A 19,138-nucleotide genomic window follows, 5' to 3' on the forward strand; every position below is an offset into this window, starting at 1 on the left:
TTTGTTAGTGTTGGACATCTTAGTTGCAGCATATGCTGTACAAATTTGTTTGAGAAATATGACCACCCAAAAACCATTCCTCTGGGCAACTATATCTCTTTTTTAGCACAATATTTGATATGATAAAAAATGAATGATGTTTTCGTATGACTAAGCCATACAAATTAAATAGCAATATCCTGAAACAACTAAAGAAACAACATTGTTGTAGTTAACAAACTCCTGTCCTTCAGACCAGGGATATTTGACAATGTGACCATTTTTGTCATTCCACTGTACAAAGCCTGGTGTATCTGTGTGAGGGATCATTCATTTAGAGTGATGACAGGAAAAAATGTGTTTTGTCCCGTCACATTCAAATGGCCACCAGGCACTGCTTCACTGCACTGTAGCCACAGCAGCACAGCAAAAACAAGAACACTGGCATCTGAGTGGCATCAGAGTGGGTGTGGGTGATATATATCCCCTCTTTACACTGTTTGTAAAATGGAGGTTAATTATTCTTTGAGAGGGAAGGCTGGTGAAAGGAATTTGTGGGTTTTGGAATAATCAGCAAATACCAACACAAAATATGCTGGACTGGTGATTGTTAAAGCTGATGCCTTACACTAATACAAAGATTATTTCAGATCTACAGGATTTTAAAAAGAAATAACATGAAGTGAGCCAAATCAGTCACTTTAAAAACATTTTAATCATTGAATATTTTAATGGTTGTGATTTGATTATGAACCTATTTCATCAGAAATTGATTGTATTGTGTGAGATTTTTAAATATAATTTCTTGGTAAAGAACAGGAGAGTTAACACAGCTCATTAAAAAAATGTTTGCTCAGGTAATCTAAAAATGTGCTTCATTTAGTAACTTCTAAATTAGCTGCTTGTTTTCAAAAATCTGATTTAATATTTAATACCTGCCCTCTAACACTATAGTCATAGCTGAGGCCTGGAAATGTTTGGTTCGTGATGTCGACGTCAAGAAGACATTGTTTTCTGTGCTGCAAATTCACTTTGCATGCACATCAAAAGGATAAGGACTCAGGCTCAAATTGATATGGTAAAACTGAGGCTATAAATACTGTTTGTATCACTGTAAATACAGGTGCTGAGGAAGCCTCCAGAGCTGAAATTTAGATATGGTAATAGGCACGCTGTAAGCTGTAGACAAATCACAACAGACTGGGCCATCTGACCAATCAGATCAGAGTAGGCTTACGGAAACAATAACCGTTTCAGAGAAATTAGGTGATGTGCAATGTATATTATGAGAAAATTAAAGTGTTTGACCTTGGGTGCATGTAATCCTATTGTAAGAGACCTCCAAAACAAAATTAGGAACATTTATAGCATAATAGAGGCACTTTAAGTTAAATCAAATAATAAAAAAAAAGAACTAACTTTTGCACAGCAAGAACAAAAATTAAGGAGAACATTGATAATCACTATTATTATTGCTTATATTTTGATGTGAAATCCCAAACCCTATGAATTATATCCCAAACCCTATGAATATTTGGTGTGTAATACTGTTTGTGCTCTGGATATGAATGATACCTCAAATTGTGCAGCTTGTAAAGAAGAGATGTGCAGTTAATTTTCCAAGCAGACTAATGATTTTTCCTCTGATTTACAATAAAACAGACCAAAAAAATAAATAAATCCATAGTCTTCATTGAAGTAGACTTGAAGTGGGCTCTTTTTACTAGTTAAGTCACCACCCAACTCAAATCTCAAAAGTAATGCCCTGGCAAGCACCTGGCATATGTGCAAAAAGCACTCAAAGTTTATTCAGAAAATGTAATAATCTAGTTTACAGAGCCATAACATCATCTCCACTTAGCCACACTGGTTGTTTAGCAGCAGTAATGTGTTTTATAAATAAAAAAAATAGCAATAGAAAATAGAATTGCAATACAATAACAATCTATGAAATTGTTTAGCGCTGTGGTAAGGTGAAGCATTGGCATGGGAAATGTGATGGTACAGTTTAGGGTGGCAAAGACTGATTTTAAAGAAAGCATGATAAATTTGATTTAGCTCCCTCTCTCATATGTGACCAGTCACGGAAAGTAGGGACACAAGTCGGTTTTGGGGCATTTTGAGTTATTCACAGATTCTGAAAGTGCAGTCTCCAAGCTTTCCAACGATGTGTGACACATGGAAATCTGATAATATTTGGAGAAGTTGTGGCCATTTGAAGGTAGGCAATCAAGAAAGCTCTATAGGGAGAAAAACGCCTCTAAAGTTGCAGTTCTCACCTGTTCTCACCTGCTGGGAGTGACAATAGGGCTCATTTACATCTCATTTAGATAAGCCATACCCCCTGTAAAGCTGCATGGACCGCATACTATTAATAATAAAGGTTAATGTGCATTGTAAATGTCAGTAATTTATCTTTTTTGACTTTTATAAAAATGATTTAGAGGCTGAAATATGTGACTTTTTTGTCAAAACTCTATTTGAACTCGTGCATTGTAGATAACATGTTGCAAGACACTCCTTTAAAATCTGCCCATCATTTTTAATGTTATTATTTTAATGTTTATGTAAAGAAAAAGTACATATTGATGCTAATTTTATTTTTTATTTGCTGGTTTTCCACATAAAACTTGGTGAATTGACTTTTTGAACAGGATTCTGTGATAACCGTGATCATTTTGGTCACTTTAATCATGAAATGAAATGTTCTCACCTGAGAAGCCTGTTAAAGAAGAATAGGCAATCCAGGAAATAACTGGACTAACAGAGGCCAGAGATCGCTAACTATGGCTATTCAAAACACTTTTCAAGACAATAAATAGCTACACGATTGAGACGATGAATGCATGCATTGCCTCTGAATTTGCGTCTGAATAGCGCTCCCTCCGTGGGCGTGGCCGCATTAGCAGATAATGAGCTGAATCACGGACTTCTGACATGGCTCTCTTTTCATAAAGATTACATAAACACAGAAGGTTTGTTTTCGATTTGACTTACACGTTTTAAAACTTGACATTTCAATGTTTTTTCAGACATAAGTATAATTTTTTTATGATTAGTATTCACTAAGTTACAGTTCATTTTCTGAGAACTATCAGATTGGACTTCGTTCAGAGGGAGACGAGAGATCACGCATCATGTTAGTTTTCTTTATTTTACAAAAAGCACAACATTGTGTTTTTACTCTGAGTGTACACAAATAAAAGAAGACATTCTATAGTTTCAATTGATATATTACTTATGTCTCTATGACAAAAAATGACGGAGTATTTTAAGTCTGTTTTGCTGCAATGTGAAAAAAATCCTGCAAAATGCGCCGGCGCGTTACCCGACTCCAGAGAGGTAATGTCTTATTATGCCGCTTTCATCGTCGCTCAGATCGTTTTCAGAATCAGTGAGCGCTTGTTCATAAGCATCCGGCTTGTCGAAGAAGTACTTCAAAACATTTTCGGTGTAACGGCCACGGTTCTTCATTGAATTTTGATATCAGCTAGAGCCGGCCAGAGCGCTGCATAGTAAGTAGCCACGCTTCCCAGTATGGAAATACACACAGACATGACACGCCCCTACTGCGTGCTAGAATCTCCGAAAAACAAGCCGATTTCGACCTCAAAATGTACGCTTTTAAATATACCAATACTGCTATCTCAAACACGGAAAGGCTTCTTCATGATCTCAACTAACAGATTCTGCAAAAACACGAAAATCACCAATTTTGAAAAAAAATGCTTCTTTCTCATTTTGCTCAAGAGTTGTGCTGCCGACTTGTGTCCCTGGTTTCCGTGACGGGTCACATATAACACTGAGAGGATTGTTCTGAGTGACTGGATATAGTTATTCAGATTCAGATTAATGTATTTAAGTTTTCCGTCCCTATCTCAGAGCTGTAAGTAAATGAAACACTCCACTGGGATAGGCTGTGCTGAGACCAGAGATGCTATAAATCTATAATCTACCACTCACACACACATAGATTCATCAAAGACAGAACCAGGACACACACTCCTGCATTATACATTAACATTTTCATCTTCAGCAACATCATAACTTCTCAGAATTGCTTAAAAACATTTAAGAATTGCTTCTTTTTATTGCTTCTTACTTCTTAATAAAATATTGGGTTTTAGCAGCACAGGAACATCACATCACCAGAATTGCTTCTTATAGAGTAAGAGCATTTTAGATGTAGCCTATGACTCACACACATACATGTGAAAAAAATTCAGTCATTCATTGCTAATGAAAGCCCTTTTAATTTGGTTCTAAGCAGTTAAACTTTAGGCAAGGTAACCTTATATACCTTTGCTGCATAACAAGCAAAGGATGAGATTAGAGATTCTATTTTCCATTAGCTTGACTAATGCTTGGGCAGTGCCATTTCTGTACAATCTCAATTTACTACGATGCATGAATCACCCTTTACTGAATTCAACTATTCCATCCTCGCTGCCCCACCAACCCCCATCCCCCCCATGTCAGGGAATGCCAAGAATGCACACAATAGACATGTTTCAGTCAAGAACGGATAGTACAACCTGCCATGATTGACTTCTGAGGTTATTTATTATTAGTAAAGTTGTAAAGTTGTTGATTCTGAACAACTACAAATAGGCAAGACAACTAATTTGACATGTTGACTAGTTATTGTGTTCTTTTGTCCAGTATACATGCATATATGCAACTTAGGAACTAAATGCAACTTCATTACATCTGAATATATGGTCTGCTGGTGTTGGGTGATCCAAAGGGTGAATTTACAACTCTTGCTAGTTGGCAAAGAGGTGACAAATCTACTGCTGGTTCACTCAAGCGGTTAAATAGAACAAAAAGGCAGGATTATGCCAGAAATTGATTAATGACCACACAAAAGAACCTTAATTCTTGTGCAAGACGAGCTCTTCCTGACTCTAAATGTATCTGTGCTTGGCTGCCCTCATGCTTGAATGACTATGAAAACTTCCTATTTTTAGCCTTTGGAAGGGGAAAGAAAAAGAAGAAAAACAAAAAGAGAGACAGAGAAAGCAAGACAGAGATGCTGTGGGAGTGAGAATGTAAACATCAAGCTAATGCATTTGCAAAAAAGACTAATTGTGTGATGAAAGAGGCAACAATGAAGGTTTGAGAAAAAACAAACAGAGAGAGAGTCCTTACTGAAAGCAGTACTTCAGCTTTGTGTAGAAGATCAGACTGTGGGAGATATACAGGTCTGAGTCATCTGTCCATCCTCAATCTTGAAAACCACAAGACAAGGTCTGTATTGTCCTACTTCCACTAAGCGGAGACTGTTACTGGTACATGGAGTAAATAAAATCGGACACTTTATTCAGAGACAAATATATTCAACATCACAATGAATGGGGTTTTGGTTTCCATAGTACCAGTAATGAATTCACTCTAATTTGAGTTGGTTTAGTGCATAAACATAACTCAAAGAAAGAGCTCACTGTTGGCTGAGCTGCAATGTGAGGGAAGCTAATATAATCATCTAAGAATTATGTTGTCAAAAAGAGAAGCCAATGAAAGCCAAGACCAACAGTTCTGAATGCAATAATACAACAATTAAAAGCAATTGTCATCTGAAAGGGGAATGGTTCATCTTAACATTAAGTAGCATTACCAAATAACATTATACTTGAAAAAAACAAAAACAAACAAAAAAACAAACAAACAAACAACGTTTTCAGTCTAAATAAAATGTTTCACTGCATTATGTGGACAGCACATTCAATCATCTGCAGGTAATTGTGGATCAAGTTTTACAGAAATAATAATCACAAGACTGGACAACTTTGATGGAGTGCATCATAAAATTACCCTGGAGTAATTAACTGCAATGTGTTGACAGATAAGTAAGCAAAGTTTTGGGCAATCAGCTGTCATGGCATTAGGTATCAGCAGTGAGATGAACAAATCAGGGCCAGACTAATGTTTTCCAAGCAAATGTACTGTATGTAGTAGCAACCGCTTAAAAACAATTCCTGGTTCTCTGCCACATCTTCCCGTTGTCCAGCTAGTAAATGAGATGGGCATATTGCGGCTGTAGCCAGAGAGCCCTGCTGACATTCCACTCCACATCCTGCATGTAGGGGAAAACGGAATCAATGACTTTCCATGTGCGTCAGAACAGTGACACACTTTGGCCATCCTGAATGGTGAGAGCGTCCATGGAAAGAGAAGTAAAAGCCTTTTATAATCCTCATATCACTATGCCAGTCAGGGTGACACCAAAATCTAAGTAGTCTGAGAAAGTGTCCAAAGGACCTTAAAAGCATACCAACCACTTGAATGAAAGTGTGGTTATGAAGAATTGCATGATGAATAGAAAGATACATTCAAATATTTAAAGTTCTCAAACAATGTGTTAAAGTGAAAGTGTCATGCTTTGCACCACAGATAACTTGCAGACTTTAAAAATCTCCTTGTCTTGTCAAAGCAGGAAATGACAATGTGGAGGTGTTTGCAATGATATGCGGTTAGGCCTAGAGCCACATTATGTACAGTAAGAGGATCTGGTCCTTTTCCATATGTGAAATTTAACTCTGTAAACCCTGACATATGCAATAATAGGGTATAAAAATAGAAATGAAAGTTTATTGAACCTTTTGACAAAAAAAAAAAAAAAAAAAAAAAAATCTAAAAAGGTTTGCATGTATGTTTTTGTAGAGTATTATATTTGATACATCAGACTTTTATGGCTCATATGATATAGGAGGAAACTGGAGCTTATACTCGAGGAGGGGAAAAAAACCCACCTCAATTTTATTTACAGGTCCAAACTGAGCAAAAATATGTAATTCAGTGCAGTTGTTGTTATTTATATAGACAAAAAGTCAGATGAAATTCCAATAGCTGTAATTTAAATCAATTAAATGTTTATAACAGTATAGCAGATTATTTACATAAAGTGCTTTAAAATATCAGTTGTCACTCTTTATACAGCAATTTTTGGTCTTATTAATCTATTACTGGCAAAGACCATCTTTGTGAGTGAGTCAGTCAGTCGCAAAGACTTTTAAATTGAATGGGACTGAAACAAGATTGTAAACAGGGATGTTATTTTTACTTTAAACAACATCTTAGAAGACACAACTGACATGCATTGACTAGCGCTGTCATGGGAAATCCCCTTAAATGTTAAAAGGACAAAGATAAAGATATCACTTTCCTCAGCTGACATTTAAACAGATTTTGTGATTATGAATATAAGATTGACCTGAAGAATATCATCTAGATGCAGGTAATGCACACGCTTAGTCAATCTCTCTCTCATAATACTCTACTCAGCGTTCCTTCATTACTAGTTGTAAAGTTACATTTTAGAGTAAGTAACAGAGGCTTGGGTTCAACTGTTAAATTGTCAATCTGTGGCGGAAGGAAATAGTTTGTCACAAAAGAGGGTAAAGACACTCCATTGTTTCTTATTTACATAATCGTGTCATCAAACTGTTGTATAAACGCAATATCACACTTGCAGCCGTGCGATATGGCTCTATATCAGCACAGCTGTGATGACCTACGGCCGAATCACAACCGTGCTGACATAGAGTGATATTGCAAGGCTGATGTTGTGATGTTGCTTATATATCACCCAATAATGCAGTATGTAAGCAGACCCCCACTGTTTTCTTCAGAGCTACTAGATGAATTGAACTCATTCCATAATTGAATTGAATGAATACAGAGTTATTGAACCACACTGAATCAACACAAATGATTTCAACTGAACAATGACACTACTGTCTTTCTATAGCTGCTTTACAGCAGAATTGAATTCTGTTTGCATCATTCATCATTATTTACCTGTTTATTACTGTAAAGCTGAAACAATCTGTATTGTGTAAAGCGCTATATAAGTAAAGGTGACGACTTGATGTGAATGATTTAAAAAAAAAAAAAAAAAAAAGTATAAATAATTAAATGAACCTTAGTGGCTTTAGTCCAGCAAGTGTTCATCTTTAAATATTACAAATATAAAAGTTATTTGTGTGTTTACTTATAAAAAGCTGTAAAGATTTCACAGAAAAAAGGACACATGTACCACAACCTGAAAGTGGACATTTTTACAATTAGTATAAGTTTGATTGTATAACTTCAGAGAAGTGTAGGGATTGCCATTTGGCTCTAGAAAAGAATGAAGTGTATGTATTGTATGCAGTAATGAGGATTGCTGTGGTTGTTCAATATGCATTCATCACATAATGTGGTTTGTGTTTACTTTTCATGATTAAAATCTAATTATACAAATATTTTAAACACGCTGATTATCCATAACACAAAAATAAAAAATAACAAAAAAATAGGAAAAGTATTTAAAATCCATAAAAGGCTCTATTACCCCTATGCACCTATTACCCTCCCTTCAGCATAGACTTCATGTTGTCCTTGTTGGGAAAACTTCCTATACTTTCTGGTCTGATGTATAACATACCAATCTTCTGTGCAATCAGCTGATGGACTTTTACGGCTTTCTCCTTCATGAACCAATTGCATTTCAAGCCGTCAACTTGGATACTGAGTCAGCTGTTTGATTCTACTTGGATGATTGCCCCAGTCTTGTCATTTGACAGTATGTTGCCTCCATTTACTGCACTGCATGACCTCCCACTTTGGTCAGCTTAGCTGTATGGTAAAATTTTGCATAAATTCTTTAAACAGAATCAGTATCAGATTAAATGAGAAAAAGCAAGTAAGTACACAGTGCTTCTGTCTTAATTTACTTTGGTCTAAGGAAGGACAGCTAACCGAGGTGGAAATGGGGCTGTATTAAATCTGGGAAATTTGTAGCTACAGAGAAATGTAGATTGTGTAGATTTGTATGCCACTAGTTGCCAGAAGTCCACTGACCTACCACTTACCTTTCTTTCTAAGATCTGAAGTGGCATAAAATGATGTATGGACATTGAACTAAGCTGCCTTGATAAGAACATTTTAGCACTTGGTTCAGACATACTTGGTTCAAACCCAATAAAAATGCACCAACTTATTCTGGGAGAGGAAAAAACAAGCCAAATATAGCCCTGGAATAATTTTTCTGCAGAAACAAAAAGACCGAAAATATTAACAGAGCATTTATGTACACTAGATTTTGATTTCATTCCATTTCTATTTTGAGATATTTCTGCTATGTGCATAATATTTCTGAAGCATCTACAGTAATATTAAGACTGTCCATTTCCACTGGGAATGGAAGAAAAAAGAACTTCATGTGCGTTGGGACAGATCTGACCACAAACTTGACTTATGTAGAACTTTAACCTCATCTGCTGATAGCAGAGGTAAGTTCTTGCAACCTTGCCCAGAGAAAGACAGGAAAATACCAAATAAGCAGCTTCAATGGGTGCGTCAAGCTATCCTTTGTCTGTTGACTGTGAAAGCTTTTTAACACCATCACTTTAATGTTTCATGACAGGAAACAAATGACTTCTGTAATGGACAAATACATCCAAAGGTGCCTATCTATAGATCTGCAAGCTAAGTGTTTTATAATTATTTGATTATATCATGGTGATCTTATCTTGTCTTGTCTTTGCAAACATAATAAATGATACTGCATCACTTTATATGATCTAGCTGCACAAATATACTTTTACTTGTGTATGTGCTGGGATACAACACCCGTAGTTTAACAGGACAGAGAAGTAATTCAAACATGACACACCTGAGCTGGCAAACATACAGTGTGTACAAAAGAGTGTGTTTACTACAGTGAATACAACTTTAATATCAGCAAAAGAAAAAGGAAAAACAAAGAAAAAAAAACAATACAAAGAAAAAGACAGAAACACATTAGCTACATTTCCATCCACCTATTTTTATGCGCATTTTGGGATATTGCATAAAAAACGCTGAATGGAAACACCAAGATGTGCATAAATTCTAAAAATCAAGTCAGATACATGTTTTTTTCCGATAAAAAAACATGCGCATAAACTACCTATTTACATTCACATGGAAACACATTTACTGAATAAATTCCACGATGCACATCAAAAAAGACGACTAAAATGCTGTTTTGGTCATTCAATGCTGTTTTTGAAATGCCTGAGCAAAGTCTGTTGTCAAAGTGGTTCAGTATAATTAGTCTTACACGACTGCGTTCCCAAACAGCAGGCACCCACCTCAGATAGCAAGTTAACATGACCGCGTTTATTGCGTTTCGCTCTGAGGTGTAATATATTATATACAAAAATTATTATATACAGTGGCTTCTCCTACTGCATCAACTTCATTTTTCTTAGTGATATTTTAGTAGTTTTGATAGATATTTAGTTTATCAGGAAGTGACTCTTCGACTTACTAGATGGAAACGGTGCTTTATTTGCACGTTTAATGCGATATTCCAATTGTGCGCACAAGTTAAATTTGCAACTTTGGATAGAAACATAGCTATTAATAGACTTTTCAGGCCATCTCAGTAGCTGCGTTAACATTGACCTTAATAATCCGACTGTAATTGGAGTAGTAGCACAAGCTACGTTTACATGGACACGTTTACGGATTGAAAATCCGAAACTGGAAAGTACTCTGCATGTGCAATGGAGTAGAAATGCAGTAATGATGTACGACGCACGGAACGAGCTGTTGTTGTTGAATGAAGTGTAGGGCATCGCTCGACAGAACTTACCAATGACTTTATCAATGAACAACATGATTGAACAAAGCTTCATTTGGTCCAAAAGATCCATTTCCTGACAGGAAACACCTAGCCTTAACAGAAGTGATGACGTGACTTCTTTTAACAAAGGACTCTGTCTAAAGGACTTCTTAGCTCATCAGCAATAAACTAATCAGAACCCATCACGTGGATCTGATCACATTAAATCTATTGATTCTCTCACAAAACCCTCTTGTATTATCGGACGGAACAGGAAAAGACCCATCAACGGATTTAAAGACGAATCTGTCCTATCAATACCTCCCTTGTGTGAGCAATCCATCCTGACCCGGTCACTCGTGACTCCGGTCAAAGTTTAAACTATGCTTAAGGACTCAATCTTGAATCTCAAAAGGGACAATTGTCGATTACTTAAAATATTAACTATATCTAGAATAACGCATGATATGATGGGATTACTAACATGTTGGAGTCAATGCATTATATGTTTGTATTCCCGTATGCATTTTCTTTCTCTTGTAATCACTGTTTTTAATTAGGTCAGTCTAGTAATATGTGTGGAAGAAGTGTGTCATGTTTGAGTTCTAAATGCAGAATTTATAATTCTCTGTAATTCTGTGTGAATGAAACATTGAAATTCAGTATCAGGAAAATATTAAGAAACATTATAAAGTTGTTAATAAAACAGGAGAATGTTCCACATATCACGCGATGTGATCAATAGACAATAGACGAGGCGTGTCTAATCTCCGTAGCAACGTCTCATTGGAGGATCGCTCCTTTAAAACTATGCTGTCCAAACAAGCTAGTGCTGGAAGTCAGAAATCAGTTAGAAGTCGGTCAGAAATCGCTCGAAATCGGTCAGAAGCTGGACTGAAGCACAGTCGTTGAAGCCCGTTAGCCGAAGCACCGCTACTTTGACCACGGCGGAAAAGTCGCATGGGTCATTGATAACTGATTGACTGGGGCTGATTTTCCATCTAACACCCGACTTCAACCACGAGCTGCGCCGCTGATCATTTGACAGCCGTCACATCCAGACTCCGCAACCCTCTGTGAAATATCTGACCAAAGTCTCCCAAGAAGAGAGCCGCTCAACCCAGACGCTCAGAACAGCGCACCACACCAGCCAGCAGCATCCTTCAAAGCTTCCGCGCAACCCACAGGGCTTTCCCGAGAAGACGTCACCTGAAAGACAGCCAATCCAGAACGGGATTCCGCTGTACACGAGTCACGGAACAACCCGATTACCTCAGCTGTCACAGCAAACGCAGGTACAAGCAAACTTCTCTCTCTCTTGCTGGAAACTGGTGAAACTCCTTTAAACCTAAAGAATCAAGCCAAAGCTCTGCTTTTGTGATTTTCCTCAGGTTATGAGTTAAGTTAGCACTGAACTTGGGACTTTTCATAACTCATCAACTCCGCGAATGTGTGTGCATGTATGTATGTGTGTGTGTGTGGGTGTTTAGCCTTAGTTTCCTGTAATCATTAGAAGTAGTCAGTAAATCTTGTTTTGATTTTCACATATACGAGTTTCTTGTGCTGTGTGTCAAATTACTGCCTTAAACGTAAAAGATCAAGTTACCTCTTGCTTATAATATAATAATTACAATAATAACAATAATCATAATAAAATATTGTTACTGTTGGCCGCAGAATAATATTTTATCCAGAATTGGTAAAATACTCTAACCTCAATTTTCGCTGGACGAATAATTGATGAAGTGTTAAATATTAATTCTGAATCATTTACAGTGAATCATTTACAGTTGATTCAATTCTTATTCCCTGTAACAATTAAATTGAGCTAATAAATAGGCTAAGTCCTTACAGAAGTGTCATAACTGTCGTGTCATTCTAAAATTATTCTTCCGCCCGTGTCTGTGAAGTGGAGCAGGACAATATCCCGTCAGTCTTTGTTTCGGACTCTCATCCACAAACACCTTGTTTTGGGCACAGGAAGGGGCATTTTTACTACTTGATAAATATAAGCAGCATGGCACAAAGCTTCATGTGCTTGTAGTTTCATAAATTAGCACCCGAAATAGAAAAATATTACGTCTACTCTTTAAAACAAGGGAAAAAAGCAATGTAGGAGAATGTAGATGCTTTTAACATATAAACACGCACACGAACCTGATCACTTTATTTAGCGGCCATGTAAAACCTAGGTTCGGATTCATCAAATTGAAATGAATTCATTCCAGCATTCATTTTCAGCATCATTACTCCAGTCTTCATTGTCATTTGATCATTCAGATATCACTACAATATGATGAATTTGATGCTCAAGAAACATTTCTCATTATTATCAATCTTAAAACAGTTCATATTTTAACAGCACTGTGGAGTCATTCAGGTTCCTTCTCTCAGGACCTGAAGTGGGACAATCATATTTGCTCTATTGCAAAAAAGGCCCAGCAGAGATTCTACATCCTTCACCAACTGAAGAAATTCAACCAGCCACAGGAGCTACTGATGCAGTTCTACTTTGCAGTCACTGAGTCTGAGCCTCTGCACTTCCATAACTCTCTGGTTTGGCTCAGCTACAAAATCAGACATCAGAAGACTACAGAGGACGGTTCGGACTTCTGAGAGGATTATTGGCGTTTCCCTGCCCACCCTCCAAGAAATGTATACTCACATCCAAATCACTTTCTCTTTGAACTGCTGCCTTCTGGCTGGCGCTACAAAGTGCTGAGAACCAGAACAGCCAGGCACAAGAAAAGTTTCTTCCCCCAGGCAATCTACCTCACGAACAGTTAAATGTTCTCCCCACTCAGCAATAAGTGCAATACCACTTATATTTATTTGACAATAACCTACCTCTTTTTATTCCATTCCATGTAAATTCTATTCTAATCTGCTGTATATACTGTATATGCACACCTGTATATACAAATTTGTCTATTTTTGTTTATTTTTATATATATACACATGTGTGTATCTTATATATCTCTTTATTCTTTATTTTTTTATTCTACCTAATTACCTTTATCTGTGTACTGTTGTTGTCACTGTGTACTGGAAGCTTCTTCTGTCACCAAAACAAATTCCTTGTGTGTGCAAACATACTTGGCAATAAAGCTCTTTCTGATTCTGATTTCTGATATTGACATATGAGATTAATTTCATTCATTAATCAGCACAAAATTGATTTTATTTCAATTTGCAGTTGATTGACAGCCCTTGTTTGCATCCATTTGGCTGCAGCAGGGAAGTGTCACTTTTAACCGTGAGAAAGAAAACCTGCTGAAGTGAGGGCAGAGCTGTGCCCTTGAGCACAACAGGAGGTCACCACCCTTTTACAGGTGAAGCACTTTGCATAATATCCCCATTAATCACACCTCTCTGCACACAGGACACAGAGGCTCATTCAGTGAATACCTTATAAGACTGGAACTAATTTACCTCACACACTGTATATACTGCACATAATAAGTTCTGAATATCTGTTAAATTAACCTGTCCATAGGGAGAGGATTTTGAATTATCTTGAAATAACCATTTAAGTTTGCTTGTGCAAAAATTTTTGGGGATGGTTGCTAGGTGGTTACCATATTTTCTGTGCCAAGTCTCAGTTTTTTATCATCTGAACCTTGCCGCGCACACACTTAACGATTGTAAGGCCGATTATGAATATAAATTGATACTTATGACTGCGATTACAGTCGGTGTTTAAATTCCATGTGTGAGTATATAAATCGGCTCCAGTCGAAGGAAACAATCGGTATGTGTGTTCAGTTCAGTCTTAGAATGTTTCAGCTAATCGTTAGGTGTGTCCCCGGCTTAAGTGACATATATAACGCAATTAACGTCAAGCACATAAATAGAGTGAGCATACATGCACACAAATATGTATGATAAACAAATCAGTTCCATCATCGCAACCTCCTCATCATAACACAAAATGCATTGTACGAAAAATGAAAAAAAAAAAAAAAACAGAAAAAGTTACAAGGTTCAGTTTAAATTAACTGATGTACAGTATGCAAAGGAAAACTCCAATCGTACAGCAGAATGCAAATTTGATGTAAGTGAAAAATTGGTAAGAGACTAGTGAAAAGGTAAAGTGACCCTTTAGGGCTCGACAATAAGGACAACCCGATGGCCCGGGGCCAGTGTGAACGACGCTCGAGACAGTAGACGGAACAGTAAACTTGCCCGATCGGGCCAGTGCTGTAGGGTGTGCAATATATATCGTTTATAATATCGTAATTGTTGATTTAATGATCTGATATTATCGAGTTTGTCCCTCAATTTACAAAAACCAAACAAAAACACACTCATTGAGTGCACGCATACACTACGTGACGTTAGACTAGTGCACGTGCATATTTAGTGTACACTTTCACTACGCGTGATTTAGTATACTAAAATGCCTTTAGAATGCACCAGAATTCAAAGTAAGGGGCAAAAATGCCCCAGTATATCTTTTATATTTATATCATTTAATATAGTTAACCAATATTACAAATGTGATATTGATTTTATACAGTTTAATGAACAAGAACTTAATATCAAGTGACTTACATTTTAGACACCAAATCGCCTGTTTCACTCTATTTCGCCAACAAAAATAGTTCCAAACAAAGTCCACAGAATTGTTTTGCGTCTCTGAGCAACACTTCCTGAATGAATTAGCCGTTTGAATGAATCGGTTGAATCCGGTTAAATCTCAATGACTCGCTCATTAGCAGGGACTTACTGCCACCTACTGGCGGGTTTAATTTCAGGTTTAAAGTGTCTTTTCATTTTTAAAATAATTTCAAATAACAGTATTTTAACGTTTTATATTTTCAGCATTTCAAAACATTATTTACGCATCTGTAACTGCTCTTGACTGATTAATAAAGCTTAATCTATAGTTATATATCTAGTTATATAGTTATAGATATTACAATTGCTATACCTGAAAATCCTGTTTAAACCTACATGAAAATCTTGAAGAGCATTGTTTATTTAATTTATATGTTTGTTCTGTTGTATTCATTTGTGCTAGTACTCGTAATTTGATTATTTATTACTATTTTATTACTTGTTTATTTAAATAATATTTAAAATTTGAGTGAGCTAATCTAGTAGCTTTTGGTGTCATAACCTTATTTATTAAGGTTACATGTATCAAAAACAACAAAAACAATAACTTTATTGTTTAAATGGTTAAACAATAACCATTTTCTTTTCTGTTACTTTATACATTTTTTGTTGTAGGGCAAGTAAAAATTTTGGTGGGGCCAGTAGAAAAAAACCTTAGTGTTGAGCCCTGCCCTTGAAATGAAATGAAGAAGACTAAACAAGCAAATCGTTGACACAAAGCCTGTTGGCCTGAGCTGGAGAAGAAAGTTTTCACGGCTTCTCAAATAGCTTGAGCTGCCGGCAGAGGTGGCTCCACTATAAAATACAGTTACATCACTGTGCACATTCACATTTGTTTCATAAATGTATCTAGGTTTGGCGTTAATAATAAATATTGTTTATATGAACACAACTATAAGTTATGTTATGCACTGGTATTTTATATTATGAATGTAATAATAAAATCTGACTTTCACACCAATGCGACTTTCTGGAAAATACAGTACCTACTGGACAAGACAAATTGAAGTTGGAAATAAAGAATTTTGGAGTGTTTTACAAGAAAATACTATTTTAGTTTTTCTACTTCAAAATTTCACATTCAATGTGTTACTTGCATTTCTTAATTGTTTGTGAAATGTACATGCCATTTCTGAGTAAAAATTGTTTCTACACCATTTTTTTTTTTTTTTTTTTTAGTGTGGATACCCCATTAGAGGAAAACCTGAAGAAAAACCATCTTTTAAACCCTAACACTATCTTTAAAGAAGAACATCTTTATAAAAGTGTTAAAATAACTAGATGTGCTTAAAACAAGTATCATGTTTACTCCCACACACAGATGAACCATTAACACTGTAGCTGTTCTCTTTGTATTGAATGGGCATTTCTAGTCCAGAAATCCAGACCAAAATTCCATTTCCTTCTGTTGTTCTCAAAAATAACTCTCCCTGCTGACAAGTAGATAATGCACACTTAAAGGCTGATGAGCTGGACAAAGAAAACAAACAGCGCTGTTGTTCTAATGACCAGCACTGTTATTGCTGTGTTACAATCAAAACACTCTCTTTCCTTTCCCCTCAGCAAAACACTTGGCATCAAAGTTCAGTATTACACAGACCCTAAAACATGTGGACAATATGAACCTAGTTGGAGCTCTCATCAGTCCTTTTTTGTTCATGCATTTGCTGTCTTTTACTCCAGTTTTTCACTATTTTTCTAACCCACCCCGATGGACAAACAGCATACAGGGTACAGGCTGGTGCTTTTTATTTCAGATCTGAAAATAGCCTCACTGTTGGGCCATATTTGAATGAGAGGGTCATCTGAATAGCTGCTGAGCACAGGCACCAGTTCATTCTCCGCTCAGCTTACTGCAAAATAACACCCTATTGCTTTGCTGGAACATCCCACATTGCTGCAATTAAACATCCAATCTGTCCACTTACAGATACACATGAATAGAATAAAGTTTAAAAGACACATTCCGTTTATGAGAAAAAAAAAGAAGAAAAAAAAACGGAAAAGGAATGTCATGGATTTTTGGGATAGTCGCTTTTGACTTCCTTCCTTGGTATATCTCAGCTGTAGCAGAAGGGAATGTCTGAAAAAAGAAAAAATGAGATTCCACTTCCAATGAACCACCTCATTCTCACAACATGAAGCCAAACACCAGCTATGACTCAGAGACTGTAACCTAAGCTAACCTTAAAAGAGTATTTCTGCTGTGAAGATTACTAGGTTTTGAGTCTCTTCTCTCTCACTGGATCCAGGGGTTGGGGGTCTTCTATAAAAGAAAATCTGATGTCTTTGAAAATTCAAAGAAAAAAGATGTACAGTTTTGCATGAATCCAAATATTATGGTCCAATATAGATGTAATCATTAGACAGAACAAACCCACTTTATTTTAAGTGTCTTTAACTACTACACTGTAAAAAATCCAACTTGCAAAAAGTTTTAACAATCTATTATTAACTGGACAATAAAACTAAAAAAAGTTGACTTAAGTGGAAATAAGTTGGTTCAAAAATTGTCTAACCAACTTGATTTGAACTGTTGACTGGATATACACATGTAAGTTTACAAGCACACATGTTGGTTTAGTGGTTGGAGCATGCGCGCTGTAACATGCAGACGTTGGAGCTCACATGGAATGATAGCACTATTGATCGTCAGTCAAACGTGCAGCACGAGATCACAATAAACTTAATCTTTTAAAACTTCATCGTTTAAAGTAAGTATCTTTATTTATTTTATTATATTTATTAGATTGTTAAAATGTTTGTAAAACATAAGTGTGATCATTAAGCATTGTTTGCGACGTGATCTAACAAATATAACTTCATGTTTTGCAATCCTGGCTATATTTACCAGTTAACAGAAATAATGTGTAGATTTGTTATATAGACTTAACTGTTGTTAATTACATAACAGAAAAAGCATGACAAAGTGGACTAGTTAGATTAACACCGTCAACATATCGCACGCAAAAGACTCAACGGAAATGGATATGAATCCATAATCAGTGGATGTGGCGTGAAGCTACAAATGTCTTGTTCTTAATGGGTTATTGTCTTTTGTCGTGTCACTATCGTGTCCAGCGTAGACATGGTGTAAGACTCAGTGTAATGCGCTTAAAACTCTTCTTTTACAAGGGGCGCAATATGATTTATTATTTTTGTATTCTTTCTTGAAAATAAGTTTTAGATTGTTGGTGTATATCATATATTGCCTGTAGCTAGCAGCATAACATGCTTTGGTCAGCAATAGCCACAAACACATATAGCTTATTTAGTGGCCATGTTTTTGGGTTTCAGGTTTAATAGCCTTAACAAGTATTTAGCTCTAGTGGTTATTTCTCTCATCAGATAGGTAATGAGTTGAAACGCATTACCAGTCGATACATCCTCGATACATTCAGATCATAGTTACACCAACATACACCACAACTTCTGAAGTTGTACAGAGCAATACAGGGGGCTTTTGGAAAAGAGATGGAAGATGATCTTAACAAGCTTGATCAACAGGTAACATGTTAATGACAACCATGTGTAACCTCTAAACTGTATGATTTATCAGAGCCCTTTTGTTTTATTTGCAGAAAATAACATTGTCTCACTGTTTTCAGGAGGAAACTGATTGTGTATTTCTCAAGTGAACATGGGCTGATGAATTTAGAATAACACATTGCTACAAAGATTGAAAGAATTTAGTAAATGCCTCCTTTTAAAGGAGTCAATTCATTGGCTCATTAGTAGATGTTTTATTATTTTACAAATGAAGCATGCATGTAAACTGTGCTTTAGCACACAACGTGACACTACATGACATGTCTTTAGCAATTATTTTTATTTGGTACCTATTTTTCAGACCTCAAATATTGTGAATCACAGAAAGCAAGCAGTTTTGGTAGGTCTCCCTTTGTTTCTACATGTGGATCCTTCTGCACTGTTCAGAAAATGTCT

At 36.2% G+C, this 19,138-nt stretch overlaps 1 protein-coding gene across 10 annotated transcripts in view; it reads right to left on the reverse strand.

Annotated features, from left to right (window-relative positions):
• Window positions 1-19,138, reverse strand: part of specc1 (sperm antigen with calponin homology and coiled-coil domains 1) — a 228,311-nt gene that overhangs the window by 120,080 nt on the left and 89,093 nt on the right. The window lies entirely within an intron of this gene.

Source organism: Megalobrama amblycephala, linkage group LG4, assembly GCF_018812025.1.
Source record: "Megalobrama amblycephala isolate DHTTF-2021 linkage group LG4, ASM1881202v1, whole genome shotgun sequence".
Classification (NCBI taxonomy): Eukaryota; Metazoa; Chordata; class Actinopteri; order Cypriniformes; family Xenocyprididae; genus Megalobrama; species Megalobrama amblycephala.